The sequence below is a fragment of the Gorilla gorilla genome, chromosome 12 (assembly GCF_029281585.2).
Source record: "Gorilla gorilla gorilla isolate KB3781 chromosome 12, NHGRI_mGorGor1-v2.1_pri, whole genome shotgun sequence".
Lineage (NCBI taxonomy): Eukaryota > Metazoa > Chordata > Mammalia > Primates > Hominidae > Gorilla > Gorilla gorilla.
In genome coordinates this window covers 135,251,540-135,267,071 of record NC_073236.2, presented here as the reverse complement: position 1 = coordinate 135,267,071, position 15,532 = coordinate 135,251,540, and the positions used below count along the sequence as shown (strand labels likewise).

The window sequence follows — 15,532 nt, the reverse complement described above, 5'->3', positions numbered from 1 at the left end:
AGTCAGTGTGGCGATTCCTCAGGGATCTAGAACTAGAAATACCATTTGACCCAGCCATCCCATTACTGGGTATATACCCAAAGGACTATAAATCATGCTGCTATAAAGACACATGCACACATATGTTTATTGTGGCATTATTCACAATAGCAAAGACTTGGAACCAACCCAAATGTTCAACAATGATAGACAGGATTAAGAAAATGTGGCACATATACACCATGGAATACTATACAGCCATAAAAAATGATGAGTTTATGTCCTTTGTAGGGACATGGCTGAAATTGGAAATCATCATTCTCAGTAAACTATCGCAAGAACAAAAAGCCAAACACCGCATATTCTCACTCATAGGTGGGAATTGAACAATGAGATCACATGAACACAGGAAGGGGAATATCACACTCTGGGGACTGTTGTGGGGTGGGGGGAGGGGGGAAGGATAGCATCGGGAGATATACCTAATGCTAGATGACGAGTTAGTGGGTGCAGCGCACCAGCATGGCACATGTATACATATGTAACTAACCTGCACATTGTGCACATGTACCCTAAAACTTAAAGTATAATTAAAAAAAAAAAAAAGAAGCTACATCATTTCTATTTTTGTAACTCCCATTGGCTAACACACAGTAAGCAATCAATCAATAAATATTGCTAAAATTTAATAGAACAAAGGAAGTAGTTTGGGTACCATTACGTACCACCATACAGATTTAACAAACTATTACCAGAATAAATAAAAGCAATAAAATCCAGCTTCAATTCAAAATGTTGCTCTTCTTCCCAAGAGAACAAACATCTATTTCATCTGTTTAATCACAGGGACATGACACTTACTGTATACACAGAATTGTGATAGGATCTCTAGTGAGACAGCTATGTTCCTAAGAACAAGAACATGGCTAAAATGAGGGTAGACTGGAGAGGAAGTGGTGATAGGTTTCCAGTAGGAACTCAGATAAAAGAGTGACAGTCAGAACTTCAGAAAAGTGACCTAAAATGTACTGTCACAGAGAAGGTGGTGCCAGTTCAGTTTTGGAATACCACTTCTGCTCTGTTCTGCATAAAATTATTACAATGGTCTATGGTGTGTAATAGAGGTATTCTTATAAATGAAGAATAAATACTGGTTAATACTGCATTTGAATACAAGGAACAGAAACCCAAATTAATGTGACTTATACACAAATATGTCTACTTCTCACAAAGCGAGAATTCCGGGGACGTGCCTGCAGCTACCAGCTTTGGAATTTCAAAACAGATGGCTTTGCAGCTCTCTTGTCCTTTCCATCACTGTTGCAAGATAGGACAGCCTATATTGATGTCATGTTGTTAATTAATATTCACACTAGGAAGTAGGAGGAATGGGGAAAGAGGTTGGAGGTGATTTGCCTAATTTTTGTTGATTTAGTCAGCAAATCAATGTTTTGTAGCCCTATCACCATCATTACCACCAGTACCTCCCTCAATGGATGCCTGGGGAATGTGTACTTAGCTTGGCAGGCCCTCTGTTTGGGTATCAGAAACAAGGGGATTGGGAATGGATGTTGGGGCAGCCAACCAAGGAGTCTGCAACTGGACTCAAATAAGGTTTTCCTTGCTAAGCCACTCTGGGGGTCGACTTGGGCACATGGTTCAGTTTGATTCTTAGAAAAGAAAATGACAGTCAGCGTTATTCATTGATTATAATCTTAGTTTTGCAAAATTCTACTTATCTAAAGAGGTACTAGACTATTACTCCCAAATACACTAATGCTGTAAGTTATTTAAACACATTTTAAATATGATGAATAGATGTTCAGGAAATGAATAGTAGCATGTTATACTACAAAGAATGTAAAAGCCCAGAGAAAAAGAATTTTATACTAAATCTTATAAAGTCCTTCAATGTTCATGCATCTCATGAATGTGCTCCCCAGTGGGTCTCCTTTTTTCTGTGACTCTGCACAAGCTACTCCCTCGGCCAGGAGTTCCCTGCTTCCTCTTTCCTATTCAAAGAAAGTTACTCTTCATAGGAATCACAGAATATCTTGTGATACACTTGTTTTATTTATTATTGCTGAAAAAATCATATTCTACTGCATTTAGTATACTTTCCTCTCTTCTGAATAGGTAGAGACTACAATTCATAATCAAATCCTCAGAACCATGCAAATTACTCAGTGCACAGAGGAATCTATGGTTATTTGGTCGATGCAGGAATGAATGAGTGATGAATGAAAGAGTAAATTAAAGTAAAACTAAACATGCACTCATTGAAATCTTCTGCTGCAAGTTGGTCAAGAAGAACTGATCCCATACGGCTCACATACATGTGAGAACGCTCTTACAGGAACTAAGAGTGACTGACGAGTAAACATTTGTGTGCAGGCATATGGCCATTGTTTAATTGTCAGTCACCTTTTGGATTAGAATCCCACACAAGCCTTCCTGAGATCCTTCATTAGAAAATATACAGAAAGCATACATACTACTTTTGGTGTATTACTGTTTAAAAATAGACATTTATTTAATGGTGTGTGCTTCTCTTCTATTTATCTTACAGATGTAACTTGCAGTGAATAATAACCTGGATATAGAACAGAAGGAAGCATCTCCGAGGGCAGAGGCAGACAGGCAGTTTGGACAGGACGTGCAAATTGTTCCTTACACCACACCAAACTGCAAACTGCAATGCTTTTTTTTTTTTTTTTTTTTTTTTTAAGACAGAGTCTCACTCTGTTGCCCAGGCTGGAATGTAGTGGCACGATCTTGACTCACTGCAACCCCTGCCTCCTGGGTTCAAGAGATTCTCATGCTTCAGCCTCCCAAGTAGCTGGAATTACAAGTGTCTGCCACCACGCTGGGATAATTTTGGTATTTTTAATAGAGACAGGATTTCATCATGTTGGCCAGGCTGGTCTCGAACTCCTGACTTCAGATGATCCACCTACCTTGGCCTCCCAAAGAGCTGGGATTACAGGCGTGATCCACTGTGCCCAGACTACTGCAGTGCATTTTTGGTGCAGGTCACCCTGGAGTGCTTTTTGGTGTGAGCAGCACACGGACAAAGCTGCTGAAGGGCAGGAGTCCCTGGGTTTCTCTTGGGGGCCGGTTGCTCTCGGAAGTTCCTCCCCTTCACTCTCTAAATAGCCGGTTTGTCCAACATTCCTGTTTGAAAAACATCCAGTGAACTATGACTTTGAACAAGAAACATTACACTTCAGTCCCATCAGTCTAAGAAGTAGTGAAGAATTAAATCTTTCCACCTACAGGGTATGTGAGGTGGTCAGGAAGATAATGAGGATAATTCTCAAACAATTTCTCTGCCTTCGAATTGCCCGAGGAAGTCATTTTTTCTCATTTCTGCCTCTTTCTAGTTTTTTTCTCATGAGATAAGTGTGACAAGATGGACTCATGAATAGGAGAAGCTGAGAGTCATTTATTGCCTCAAGTCTCTGGACTGTTTTAAGAAATGAGAAACCAACTTCACTTAAAAACTAATACAAGTCTAAACATTCTCAGATCTTTTTAGTAACTATGTAAATTTTAAGTCGATTGGTTTATGTACTGGACCGACTCATTTTTTAAGGAGGAGGAAAAGGTTCAGGTGCAGAAGTCCTGGCCTCTACCATGCCAATGGGGACTAGCACCAGCAGTAAATAAGGGAGTGTTATGTGACCTAATACCAGCAGGTAACCTTCATTTGCTGTTGCTAGACTATTTAACATATTCTAATTTATATCTGTAATTTACTTCAGCTTCGCTCTAGAGAGTTTTTGGCTCCTCATTAGTCCTGGAGTGACTGAAGCAATATACATGTTCCCTGAAGAAGGGTCCTACCTATTCCTTTTCCATAACTCTCTCTGCTTGGCTATCTTCTGTCTACAGTACCGTTTCTGTGGCTCCTTTACAAACTTTCTCTTAAGTTAAAATCTCCTATGTACTTAAACACAATTACCACATCCCTCCCTTCCATCCAGAAATTGCTTTATAAACTAATGAGCACACTAAAAATTGCAGGCAAATGACCAGCTATAGGAAGCAGCTCAAAATATTTTAATTATTCTTGGTTATAATAAAATCAACATTCATTGACACCTTACTTGTTTCCAACCATCAGATATTTATTATCTCATTTTATCTTCACACCTGAATGAAGTAGGGCACATATTCCACACTCCATAGATGGAAAAGATGAGGCAGTTGCTACCTGGAAAATGAAAGGATTGGATTTTATTTTCTATCAGTACCCAAGGGATTTCTAATCCAAGATCAAATTCTAAATATAGAAATTTACAAAATAAATCTTCTGCTAGAATATATAATTCTAAATATAAAATACTGTGGAATGTTGGAGCTTGACATCTTACCTGTCTCCTAACTAAAAGAAAAAAAATGTAGAAGAAACAAGAGATAAAATATAGGGATAAGTGGTTTGCCCACAGCCAGTTAGGTAGAAAACAGAGTGTAAATTCTGAGCTGCTCATCTCTCAGATTTTTTGCGTCTGAAGAGTCTGGAAATTTTATGGCCAATTTCATTCATCTTCTGAATGTATCTTTAGCTTTATGGTTGGTCTGAGGAGCAGTCTCTTTGGGTAATTCGTACCTGGGCCAGGGTGCAGAAGTTCAGGGCTGCTGTGCCCCTCGTGAATGAACCTCACACAGCTGAAGCTTAAAAGCCTGAAGAGAGAGCTCCCGTGAGTCCTGCCTCTGTCTTTCTCACTCATCCCCTTTGCTGGCCTTGAAACAGATTTAAAGAGCCCTTATGTTGAGTGAAATAGGATAGGAAATGGCCAGCCACTTGACCTGAGAAAGAATACCACAGTAATAGAAGCTGACTCCTCTGCACAAACATTATTTCTCTATGTGATATGGTTTAGCAGAGTTTGTCTCCAGTGTCTAAATGGACCCTGAATGTAATGCTGGTGTGTGTGTGTGTGTGTGTGTGTGTGTGTGTGTGTGTGTGCGCGCGTGTTGGGGGTGGGGGCAAGGGAAGAGAGAGAAAATAAAAGTTTCTGTATTCCTGTTCTCTGGATGGATTTTTTAAAATTTGCTCTTTGGGAATGAGGAAAAACAATCCCACAACAGTAATACTCCTTGGGCTCCATTACTATAAATGCAGAGGATTTCACCAGTGTGTTTATTAGTCATGATTCCCCGCTGTGACAAAACCTCTCTGTCTACCTCCAGCAGAAAAGACATTTATCAAAGGCTGTTAAAAGGCATTAGGTGTACAGATTTGTTGCCTCTAGGTTCAGCCTTGGAAGCCCAAATGCTCTCTCCTCAGCCTCCACTCCCACCCCAATGGCCTAATTGCTGTGGCTGAAAGCTAAAAGCCAGGGCTCTACCTGGCTGCAGCCACACCACCAGTGTCTATGCCACCTCTGCACCAGAAACTTAAAATCACAACCTACTGGCAATCCACCTTGCCCCAGCCCTGCCACTATATCTGGGTACTCCCAAGTTTGTCCAACAGAAGAAGCAGAAACTTCCCCAAATGGTTCTCACAGCTGGCTGAGCATGGGAATCACCCATCCAGTTCTCTAGCCGGGGGTCCTGTCTCCTCAGGGTCTCTGATCATTAGTCAGATTTGGAACCACTGCACAGGGGTGACCCTTGAGGTTCCCTGCAGCAATGAAAATCATCTGGGCTGCCAGAAAGCCAGGAGCTACCACCGATCTCCAATTCCATGGCTCCTGTGAAGCATGGCTCATATTAGCATTCATTTTTAAGGTAAAGGAGCTGTGAAACAGTTCAGTTGGAAAAAAGACCCATGTAGCAATCACTGCAGAGCCCCTGCTGCTCTACTTCCTGCAAAGCTGAACATGCATGCTTAAAAAACAGGAAGGACTGGTCAGGCATGAAGACACTGCAGAAATCTGAGCAACACAGAAACAGGTTCTGACTTCTGCCCAGAGAACCTTCACTCCAGAATGTCTTTATTTGGCTGTATGTGTAAATCGAACCCATCATTGAGAGACTAAATGTTTCAAAAGAAAGTAAGATGGGAAAAGGAAAATTACTTGATTCTTCAGTGCAATTATTTGAAATTTAGTAATTCCCATTCAGGCAAACATTCTGCATGCCCAGGTGAAAGATGTGTGTGTCTGTCCGATCCCTCACTTGTTCATCTTTCTATACTAAACCGGACATTTGTATGTACTCATGATGAACAAAATACAAGTTTTACAGTAGTTTAATATAAGGAAGCTTTGACAAAAATAATTATGTTGATGCTGGCATTATTTATACTTTCCTTCTTCCCTGTCCCCCGACAATTGTCTAAATGGTGAAAGCTGAAAGTAAGGAGATTTAGAAAATACAAAAACCATTAGAGATAATGACACAAACAAGCGAGAAAGAGAGAAAAATGTCATATCAAATCTTTTCACTTAAAATCAAGACAAGTAACATTTAGACAAATATCTTATTTTTAATTATATATGAGCAAATATGTGTGTCATAAAGTGCTATATACATTGCTGTATTAACATTGTATTATAGTTATTTTCCACACCATTAAGTATTTTTTAATCAACAACATTTTAAGCAATTGCACTATTCGTTTATATGGATATACCATTGTTACTTTATCGAGACATATGGGTCACAGCTTGTGGGGGTTTCCTGTTTGGGCTGGTAAGCTTCTTATGTCTAAGTACTTGCACGAGAATCATGACTTTAACAAATAGACTTACTGGAGCTAAAATCAGGAGGTTTTAAAAATTCCTGGTAATTATTAACAAATGAGAGTCAGAGGAAGATGTAGTAATACATATCCAGCTGAAACAGCTATAGCCCAAATGCTTGCAGGTCGTCATCACTACCATCTCACTCAGTTAAAACTAAAGAAGAAAACCTGTAACTTTGCATCAGTTAGTACTGATGTAATCCTAGCACTGGTACATCTTTTATGCTTATTACAGAATACGATGAACTTGCTTATTAGTCATCTATTAATATCATTTTGTCATTGTATTGTATTTTATTGATCTTATCTTTACATTCATTCTATGTTGTTTATAATTTTGATCTATTTACCAATTAACTTATCAGTCACAGTTGCAGCAATACATTCGAGTGTTCATTTAGAAATCTAAATGTCTCCTTTGCTGCTACTATAACATATGATATCAACTCTTGATTTTATGCTTAGGAAATCTCACTCTGCTCACACACATTTAAAAGAAAAACATGAAATATTGCGCACACACACATTTCAAAAGCACAATATTAAAACAAGCGTCCTATGTGCTCTACACAGCTGAGGAAACGGAATCATATTAGTAGTATCGACCAATCACATCCATCATTCTGCTCCAACAGCTAAACCATTATAATCAATTTTCTGCTTAGGATTCTGTTAATATTAGCTTTGGTTGTAAAATATATGCATAATTCTTTAGACAATATGTTGGTTTATTTTGCTCATTTAAAACATTTATGTATATGAATCCTCTTCAGTTTTTCATGCCTTTGTTTTCCAAATATGATACATTTTAGTTTCACTTATGTTTATGTATATAGTTGTGGTTTTTACATTTTCATTGCTATATACGTCATTTTACATATGTATAGCGCAGTTTAATTATATATTCTAATGTTGAGGAATACTTTATTCTTTTCAATATGTTTCTATTATAAAACATGTTGCTATAAACACTGTATCAACCAGGAGAGAAACATTGCCAGTAGTGTGAACATTTCATGTGAAGAATTGTTAACTAGTAAGACCTACTCTTAACTACTATAAGGAATGAAAGAGCATGCTAAGGAGTACAAAAGTAGCAAACACAGAAAGCAGCAACTACCTCAGAAGACGAGGAACAAGGAAGAAACAGGCCGAGACCCCCGCGTCTTTGGAGAAGGCTTTACTGCGCAGGAGCAGTACCTGCTGGGAGAAGGGACTTGCTGGAAGACGTGGGTAGAGCCGGTCCATTGGTCTAGTGCACCAAGAAGTCAAGAAGTTTTCAGGATGCAGCTGGCCCATCAGAGTCACAGAGATTAATGCTACTGAGCCCCTTGCACACCAACTTGCTGGCTGCCATGCTACAAGCAGCACAAAAGCACCAAAAAAAGGGAGCACCTCTCCCCTGCGACTGTTTTACAGTGCCCCACCTAGCTCTATCTAGAGACAGAGCCTCACTTTGAGACAGCAGATGGAGAACTGTTCACAGGGCCCATCTCCATATCACAAAGCAGCGTCAAGAATGGCGGTCTCGGAGCTGGGTGGCAACAACTCATAACAGACGCAAATCTCTTCATGTTAATCTAGTGCTCCTAAACAGGAGGTTCCAGGACACATGCCTGGGAGAAGAGGTGCTTGGTCAAAGCATGTGTGCATGTCATCATTTTTAAGAAATGCTAAATTACTGTCCAAAATTATTTTACCATTTTATATTACCATATGTGAAATGCTAAATCATTGTGGCTTTAATTTTCAAGTTTATGATGACTAAGGTCCCGTTTATTTTCATATTTTTATGGACATTTCTATTTTCCCTTCTGTACAATGATGGCTTATGTTTTTTGCTCATTTTCCTAATGTGTGTGTGTGTGTGCACGCGTGTGCACGTTTCTCCTTTTTAATTGGTTTTATCAGTTTTTTATGTAACATGTTTATATATTATGAACTCTTTTGGGTTATATGTTTTGCAAATATCTTCTCCCAGTGGTTAATGTCTTCATGGTGCCTTTGTTTAATATAATTTATTAATTTTATGTAAACCAAGTTAACAATATTTGTTTTCCTTTTAGTTTGGGCATCACAGACTTGTTTATGAACTCCTTTCTTCATTTGGGAAACTAAATATTCTGCCACTTTTTCCTACCATTTTTTAAATTTTTGACTTTGCATTCAAATCTGTAATCCATGTGGGTTTAATTTTTTTGGGAGATAGGTACATAGAATAAGTATATATTTTACTTTACAAAATAAATATGAATTAGTTGCTCTAGCACCATTTATTGAAGACTGTTTTGTACTGGCTTATGTACAATAAAACTAGTTTTTTCATAAATACAGGTTTTTATTATTTTAGGGCCATTTATTCTGCTTCTTTCTGTTCTGATCTATTTATATCAGTCAGTACCAGCCTATACCATCCTAAATATTGTAGATTTATATTAACTAATAATGTCAGGAAGAATGATTCTCTCCATCTGCTCCTTTCTCAACAATATATTGGCAATTTTTGAAATTCTATATAATTTGAGAATGTACTTGTCAAATTCCATGAAAAACTGAATTCTTGAAACAAGGTTTGGGAAGAGTTGAAGTTTTTACAAGGAGTCCTTCAATCCATGAATCGAACACATTTCTACATTGATTTGAGTCTTACTTAATTACTTTGAATAAAGGCTCATATTTTTTTCCAAAAGGTTTGAATCTACCGGTGGCATCCTTCTGCTTGTGCATGCTTTCGTATTTTAACAGTGGTATTTTCTAAATGCTGTAGTCGATGTGTGGAAACGCAGCTGATTTTTCATGAGGATTTCATATCTGGTCTGATTGTGGTGTAAAAGCTAAAACCAGGGGCATCTGGGGAAACCAGGAGGGCCTCCCCGTGGCCTGACCGCAAGTCCCTCGCCTCAGTTTGCTTCGGTGGATCTGCCCCCTACTCAAGCCATTATTCTCACAAAGAGGGTCAGGTTTGCGCCCTGCTTGCCCCTGTATAGAGGGCTTCAGCTCTCTGCCAGCCTGCAGAATTATTCAAAAAAATCCAGTCATGACATCCCATGGGAACCAGGCACCACGCCCTCTTATTACTGTAAAGCGGCCTCCCATGGCCCTGCTGCTCCTGCTGTTTCCACCTGCAGCCCCTGTGGCTTCACATAGCTTGAGGTCTTCCTCTCCTGGGCTGTCTGCTGATTTTTTTCTTTTGCTGAGCAGAAGCATTTTGGTTTAATTAGGTCTCATTTATTTATTTTTGTTTTTGTTGCATTTGCTTTTGGGGTCTCAGTCATAAGTTCTTTGCCTAGGCCAATGTCCAGGAGAGTTTTTTTCTAGGTTTTCTTCTAGAATTTGTATGGTTTCAGGCCTCAGATGTAAGTGCTTAATCCATCTTGGGTTAATTTTCGTATATGGTGAAAGGAATCCAGTTTCATTCTTCTACATGTGCCTATCCAATTTTCCCAGAACGATTTCTTGAACAGGGTGTTCTTTCCCCAGTTAAAAAAAAAAAACAAAACAACAACAACAAAAACAAACAAACAAAAAACCTTGTGTTTTCTAAAATGCAGATCTCTGATCCAAAACACATTGAAGAAAAATAGAGATGCCCTCTCCAAATTTTCTAACATAATTGCTTTCCATCCTAAAATGGCTGTATTGCTCAACTCCAGAGCCATTTCCTAGATTTTTTTTTCCATCTCTAAACAAAGTGTCTTTCAGGGGCATATTGTCTTCCTGACACCTTGGAGTTAGGCAAAGATGAACAGTGTCTCCGTGTTTGGTAGCTGTCACTACATTTTTGATGTTTGTTGACTGACAGCTTCTAAGTCTCACCCCCCTCTCCCCTTTGTGTCCCACAACTGGGCAAGTTGATAAGAAAACTTCAGTGTTCCTTTCTTTGATGCCAGCAGAAAATTCAAGCAACACAAGCCCCTTCGCATACATGGGAAGCCCATGGCCTCAGGCAGTGAACACAGTGGCCTCAGGCTTGAACCACTGTAAAACCCCAAGCCAGGGTCTTTCCCATTCTTTCAAACCATTTTTGGACAAGCTTGGGAGACATCTCCTGCTCTTCCCTGGAAACCTCGCTTGTAAGTAACACATCTTTTCCCACCCTCTGTTGTGTGTGTAGCATCATCAGCCTCCATATCTGAACCAAAGTATGGGTGGTGGTGGTGGTGGAGTCTTTCCTTTTTTTGGCAGGGTGGCAATAATACATGGAAATTGCTGTGTCTAATTGTAAATGCCTGTTTAACTTTTAAAGAAATTGCCTGTGTTCCAAGTGGCCATGCCAATTCCATCCCCACAGTCAATATATGAGAGTCCCAATTTTGTCTTGCCAACCCCTATTGTCTTTTTTATTGTGGCCACTCTGTGGGAAAATTGTGGTATCACATTCTGGTTTTCATTTGCATTTTCCTAATAGCTCATGATGCTGGGGTCCTCATTAGGTTTTTATTAACTGTTTGTATGGTTTTTTTTGTTTATTTATGTTAGTTTTTTTGTTTCTTTTTTTTTTGTTTTTGGTGAAGTTTCTTTTAAATCTTTGGCTCATTAAAAAATGTGCTGTTTTTCTTATTATTGAGTTGAAAGGTTCTTCATATTTTCTGGAGCAAAGCCCTTTATCAGGTTGATGATTTTTAAGTATTTGCTTTGAGTCTTTGGCTTGACTTTTATTTTCATAGGAGTATATTTTGAAATGTAAACATTTTAACTTTTAATAATGTCGAATTCATCAATGTTTTGCTTGTATGGTTGGTACTTTTACTTCATGCCTGAGAACTCTTTGCCTAAACATAAAAAAAAAAAATCCTACATTTCCTTCTGGAAATTTTATACCGTAAGCTCTTCCATTTAGTTCTATAATTTACTTTAAGTCAATTTTTGTAAATGATGTGAGGCAAGCATCTAATGTTATTCATAATGCATTTTTTATTATGGTAGAAAACACAAAACATAAAATTTATTATGTTAGTCACTTTTAACTGTACAGTTCAGTAGTGTTAAGTATATTCACATTGTTGGAAAACAGAGCTCCAGAACCTTTTCATTTGCAAAACTGAAACTCCATACCGGTTCAAAAACAACTCCTCCTTTCCTTCCCCACACAGCCCCTGGTAACCATCATTCTACTTTATCTTTTTATATGTTTTACTATTGTATGCACCTCATGTAAGTGGAATAGTATAGTGTGTATCCTTTTGAGTCTGGCTTATTTCCATTAGTACCATGTCTTCAAGATTCATCCATGTTGAAGCATGCTTCAGACTTTCCTTCCTTTTAAGGCTGAAGAACATTCCGCTTTAAAGGGTCCAATTTCATTTTTAACTTTACTTTTGCATATATATATAATTGACTCCGCACAGCTTTTTGAAAAGACTATTTTGTCCCCATTGAAATTTTTTCACAAATTGTGGGCAATCATATTTTACTGTGAATGGAAAACTTTATTTCCCAGTTGTCTCTCATTTTGACCTGTACCACAAAGTCTTGATTAGCATTTACTTCCTGATTATGTCACACTTGGGGATACAGTTTTCTGCAAACATTTATGGTACAATATTTTGCAAAACATGTCCCCAAATGTTGTTTCTATGCATATTTCTCTATGAATGGAAGAGAAGGAAAAAAAAAAAAAGCGAGCCCTAGGCCACTAGAGATCGGTAGGAGTGCTCAGGAGAAATTCTGGTTGTGGAGTTAGCCTTCTTGCTCTGTGGTTTCCAACAGTTTTTCTCGTTTTAACACATTCCACCATTTTTTTTAAATGGTGCTTTTCCCTGTAACCAATGTTTTAGTTTTCTGCACATTTAATCTACCAGACACTAGACATGAGAATTTTTTTCTCTAATACTTAAATTTTTGTAAAATGTATTTTGTCTCTACTATGAAATAAATATGTAAATATATATTTTCCAAAATGCTAACCAACATTAAATTACTTGAAACATTTGATCTTACAGTCTATTTTTATTATATTAAGTTCTTACATACCAAGGCCTATTTTGGGGTTGTTTTTGGTGTTTATTCTCTATAAATCCAGTCTTATGGTTGTGCTAGTCTTATTTAACTTTGCACTTTTCTGACTTTTTTGAATACCAGATGAAGCTTACCCCTTTAGCTTTTTTCAACTATTTTTTTTTTAGTTTAGATTTTAAAGTAGTTTTCTCTAATTCCTATGGTATATCCAAAAGCCATATTACTCTAATAATAAAATTTAAGAACACATCGACAAAATTCTGATAACCAAAGTTAAGAACAAATTAACGCATTGAACTTTCTTCCACACATATTGCATTTTACTTTATCTGCTCTGCTCAATACCTTGAATTAATTGACTTTTTTCTTTATTTAATCATAAATTGTACTTTGACATTTTCTTGATGTCCCTATAGAGCCATTTAATGGTATTTTGGGAAAGGCATATCAAGCTGTGTTACTTCAGTCTCTCATGTCCCTCACTGGCATATTAAAATTATGTTCTGCGCTACTGGATGACTTATTTTCTAAATCCCAGACTATTGATCTTATTCATATTTATATCCCTGTCAGAGATCTCTGTCCAGCTCGCAATTCTTGTTTGTAATATTGAATTACAGCAAAGTCTGAGGTAGCTACAAAACTCGGACTGATTTCAGCACAAGAGCCTGTCTGGAAATGGCAACCTATGAGCTGAGTTCCGAAGGGTGAGTAGGAGTTGGCCACACACAGAGAGTACAGAGCAAGCACTCTTGGGAGACAGAACAGCATGGTCAAAGCCGAGGAACCTCTTTCAAGATTCTTGGACATTAGGGTACAGTAAGAACAGTAAAAGAACAGGTTAAAAAGCAGGTCTTGATGGACCCTTAGGTCATGCTGAGAAGTTTAGACTCATCTGAAGTCAGTAAGATGTCTCCACAAATTTTAAAGAGGCATGAAATGGTCATATTTCATTTAAAATATTATTTTATCCACAGTATTGTGAATGAATTAGAAAGACTCAAATAGAAACAGAGGCAGAGAAATAATTTTCACAGCTGTTACCATAATTCAGACATGGTGATTAATGAGTTTTATATTTTAATTGAATAAAACGATAGATATACTTGTAATGAGAGCCAGATCATTGCTACTGTTTTCAAAAACCATGATCCCCATGGTTGATGCCAACCACAGCATTCTGACAAGCCATTGCTCCTGAACAGATTGTCACATTAACACGTCTTATGTGGTCCAGGCCATGGTTCTGAGCAAATAGGAAACAGGCTGAATCAAATTGTAATTGCAAGGGTGAGATAAAGATTTTTATCTTCCTGACAGCAAGGTGAAAGCCATGTCAGTCCTTGTGTAAACAAATGATCATACTGTCTGAGCATGCAACCACTTCTGCAAGTGTTTTCATATATGACAAAAATGCATATCTATCTTTAGTTACGGTATTTTTATGAGAGTGAATTTGGTCAGTCTTCATTCCGGGAGAGAAACAACAGAAAACAATGACTGTCTAGGAGAGATTTTCTGATTCTTAGTTCCCTTAGAGATAAGGAAAAAATGGCGCCGGGTGTCAGGTCACTTTGCTAGAGTCATGGAGTAGCCCAGCTTTGAGACTAAAAGCATAGTCACTGCTTTCAGGGGGTTCCCATTTCAAACCACACTTCCCTCATTGCTCAGCAAGTGTGCTGTGTGAGACGAGTTGCTTTTCCTCTGAGCATAGGCATAACAATGCCGTTATCAAAAGGCTGTTTGTAAGATTACAGAGAATGTTGTAGCAATCAAAACAGTTTGGTATACGGTGAGTGCTAAATACATGATCACTGTTATAGTTTTAAACATGGCTAGAGAGTTTTCTGTTGGAATGAGAACCTGGGTTTGACGTACATTAAGGCTGTTCTTATTTCACTGTATTGATCATCTCTTTCCTAGAAGCTACAATGATTTTAAAGGTGCACTGATTTATTTTTCTTCCTGCATTAACTGATTTGATCATAGTTAGAGTAAGCTTTATCTGGTAGATTTTAATAAAATCTTATAGTGTTATCTGATAAAACTATATTATTGTGTGACGTGTATACCTTGCAGTCAGGACGAGTGAAGTATATATTTTCTTCTCTTTCCTTTGGGATACGTTTATCCCTTAAGTATGAAAATTGCACAACATTTGGCCCTAAAATCATGCATCATGAAGGATTTAGTAGGAAAATAAATTTGGACAAGTTTATTACTATGGAATCTAAAAAGATCATGTTGTTTTTTGCCCCATTCACTCCCCAACCTGATTTACATTTCATACATGCTACAAAAAAAATGTATTTTCATTGGTTCGTCTATCTATTCACCCATTCACTTATTTATCCATCCATTCATTCAACCCTTTATTTGACAATCATTAAGTGAGAGCATATCATACATACAAACAAGAAATATAATCCAGAAATTAAAAAATAATACCTCCTTTTAGGGGTTGGGAAAGAGATCTATCCACCCAACATTTTAATAAAGTCATACATGTTCTTTGATGGAAGTCTTTGCAGTTACCAATCTCTGGGGTAGGAGAAGCAGAGGTGGGTGTTGACTAGGCAACCATAAACATCAGGTTGGTGAGAAGAGGTAACAAAAGCATTTCTGGAGCAGGAACAAAATACTCCATAATCATCTGGCATATTTGAAGAACTTCAGATGGTTCTAAATAGGTGGAACTTAGGGTATTCATTCCTGGGACTCTCATAATGCTTAGCTAGGCAACTGAATATATCCCGGCAACCAAGCCAATGAAGGGACTTAACTGAAGACTAACCTTTTCAAATTTGAATTTATACAACTAAGGAATTCACTTTGTTTTTTTATAAAGGGGTTATCATTACAGTTTTGATCAGCACTGATGTCCTTATGAGCTGAGCT

The 15,532-nt window shown here is 37.8% G+C and overlaps 1 long non-coding RNA gene across 1 annotated transcript; it reads right to left on the bottom strand.

Annotated features, from left to right (window-relative positions):
• Positions 1-2,983: 2,983 nt before the first annotated feature.
• On the bottom strand, positions 2,984-15,316 carry LOC134756728 (uncharacterized). Its single transcript, XR_010129831.1, has 3 exons — positions 15,083-15,316; positions 4,135-4,195; positions 2,984-3,153 (listed from the first exon to the last, which is right to left on the bottom strand). It is a non-coding gene; the product is annotated as an uncharacterized lncRNA (long non-coding RNA).
• Between the last annotated feature and the right edge of the window lie 216 nt (positions 15,317-15,532).